Here is a 3,172-nt window from a genome sequence, read left to right on the forward strand (position 1 = left end):
GTGACTTAATCATGCATATTATTATCCAAAATTTTCTACCCTATTTCTGACCCTCTGCCATTTCCCACCCTCTTCTCACACTTTTCTGGTGTCTAAAGTTGTCTTACATTCCTTTTCTCCCCACATTTTATTGATCACACAATTTTTAAAATAATCTAACTACTTTCTTTCTTTTTCTTTCTTTCTTTCTTTTTTTTTTGAGAGATTTTTGTTATAGGGTGCATGCACTCACCAGACAGACAGAGAGACAGAGGGATAGAAAGCAAGAAATCACCCCCCAGGGGGGATGGCCATGCTGCAATCCCTTCTCCTCTATTTTCTTCTCAGGATCTTGGGCACGCATGCAAATGCACCTGGCGTGAGTTTTAAGCCACCGGATGTACTACAGGGGAGTCCATAAACATAGCCATTATGCTAACTCTGGTCCCAAGTAATCTAACTACTTTCAATAGCAAATTCAGCTGGTAATTTCAAGAAAAGCAGTTTTAACTTTAATAAATCAAGGAACTGCTGAGGAAATATGCTTAAAACTTAAAGTCAGGAAACAGGTTAATATTCTGTTCAAATAGTAGGTACATGAACCTATAGACAGCTCAAGACAGGAAAAAAAAAAACTTTAAAACTGGAAAACAAAGCCTAAAAGAAAATCAGCAATGTTTTAGTCAAAAGTCATAAAATACTGTTTCACCAGTTCAGTCTCATGTCCTTAACCTATCTTCTGTTGTGGTTCAATCTTCCTGATTACATTCTAGGATATAATATTCAACTCTAGACTTGTCCCTACAATTAAGTTGGCCATTTTCTTAGTTTTTGAACTCTTCTTTCTGTGTGTCTGTATTCAACTCTCTGGGTATAGCACTCCCTTGAGAATTCTTAGAGATCTGGTTTGGTGTTGGTAAATTCTTTCAGGTTTTGCTTATCTTAGAATGTTCTTGTCAATTCTTTCAGGTTTTGTTTATCTTAGAATGTTCTTGTCTTTTCTTCCCATATGAAGTTTAATCTTGCCGGGTACAGTATTCTTGATTGAAATTGCTTTTCCCTTAACACTTTGAATATATTTTCCCATTCTTTCCTCACTCACATTGTTTCTGATGAGGGGTCCACTGTTAGCTTGATCAGATATCCTTTGTAGATAACTTGACATTTCTCTCTTGCCAATCTTAATATCTTGTCTTCATCTGTGGTTTTGGTCAATCTGGCTATAATGTGTCTTGGAGAAGATCTTCTGGAGTTGATTCTATTTGGGGTCCTTTGTATGTCTTGGGACTGGATCTTTGAGTGTCTCTCTAGGTTTGGAAAGTTTTCTTGCAGGATTTCATGGAATAGATTATCAATGCCCTTCACCTCTTGGGATACAAATTATCTGGGTGTTTGGACATTTGCTGATATCTAGAATTTCTCATATGTTATTCTCATTTTGGAGAGGCAATTTTCTCAGTCTTTGTGGTGGATTTTTCTAGGCCAGGGATTCTATCTTCTATATCTGAGATTCAATTTTCTGTATGATCTAGTCTGCTTTTAATACTTTTAAGGGAGGTTTTGACTTCCTGTATTATAGCCTTCATCTCTAACAGGTCCATTTGATTCTTTTTTATAGTGTGTATTTCCTCTTTTAGATTTTGCAAGAATTTCCCCACCTCCTGGAACTCATCAGCTCCTTTCTCCTGCCTCTTCTGCAGTTCATTGTCTCTTTTCTCTCCCATCTCTGTTAGCTTTGTTACTATGAATATTCTAAATTCTTTATCTGACATCTCTATGTGTTTCATTGTACTGTCTGAGAATAAAAAGGAGTTATTCTTTTCCCTTGGAGGAGAGGTATTTTCTTGTTTTCCCCTTATTTCTTGTGACCCTGCAGTTATTTATAGTCATTTGATGGATGGTGCATCTCTTCCTAATTTTTGAAGTTCAATCTGAACGTTCAGAGGTGTGCAGGAGGAGGTGATCTGCAATCTCTTGTTTGTTCCATTTTCACTCTTTGTGTATCAAATTCAGTGGGAATGGAGAACTATTCTGACCCTAATCATATTCAGATGTTTGGATCTTGTTCACTTGGGCCTGTCTAGTTACTTAGTGTGTGGAGACCAGAACACTGTGGAGTAGATGATGAGTGAAATCTTGAGTCAGAGGTAGGAGAAACATGCAGAGTATTGCACCTGCTCGGAGTCTCTGCAGGGCATCCTGGGTGCTCCTGGCGTGGGGCTCCAGAGCTTCTGGGTTCTGTCCCTCAGCCACCTCTCCAGACCCTGTCTATGGCTGCCTCCACCAGTATTTTTATAGTTTGAGATTTTATGTTTAGTCTCTCAATACATTATCTCTTTGCCATTCTGTTTTTATCCTTTTGCGCAACAGATTCAGTGGATAGGGCGGAATATGTTAACCCTAATAGTATTTTGGGTATTTGGTTGGCTATGTTTCCCTTAGATCCATCTAGAAACACAGTGTATGGAGATTGAAGAGCAGAGTGATGAGATAAAAGAAAAAGAAAAGGAAACACAGTGAGAGAAAAAATAACAAAGAAACAGAGAGAAAAAGAAGGGAAAAAGGAATTAAAAAAAGAAAAAAAATTTTAAAAAAGCAAAAAATAGAAAACCACCTGGCATGCTTGCATGCTGTGTGAAATCACTAGTTCTCAGGAGCCATGGAGGAGTCTTCTTCTGAAGGCCTACCCCTTACCTTTTGTGGGTGGGAGGGGAAAAGGTGATTATTAACAAGATAAAGGTGGGACTGAAAGCCAAGAAAATACTTTAACTTAAAAAAATTTAAAAAGCAAACATTATTTAAAAAAAAAAAAAAGAAGACAGAAAGAGAGGAAGAGAGCGACATACAGAGAGAAGGCTAGAGGAGTTCCCTATCACTCAAATTTGTGGGCTGGAGGCTGAATTATCAGTAAAAAAATCTTCATTTCTCTTTTTCTCCTGAAATTACTTGTTCTCAGGAGCCATGGAGGAGTCTCAAGAAAGAACAATTTTTGTATTAAAAAAGTTTATTTTGTATTGTAGAGTATTTGTGCTAAAGTAAAATGACTAAAAACATATATATTCATATACTTATCATTAAAAGAAAAAGAGACAAATACTAGATCTAAGGCATATTAGGTTAAGGCTTGAGTTTGAAGGTATTTTAAAAAGGCATTAAGACTGATAAAATAATTTTATGAAAGAAATTTATTATG

The sequence above is a fragment of the Tupaia chinensis genome, unplaced genomic scaffold (assembly GCF_000334495.1).
Source record: "Tupaia chinensis unplaced genomic scaffold, TupChi_1.0 Scaffold139962_1, whole genome shotgun sequence".
Lineage (NCBI taxonomy): Eukaryota > Metazoa > Chordata > Mammalia > Scandentia > Tupaiidae > Tupaia > Tupaia belangeri.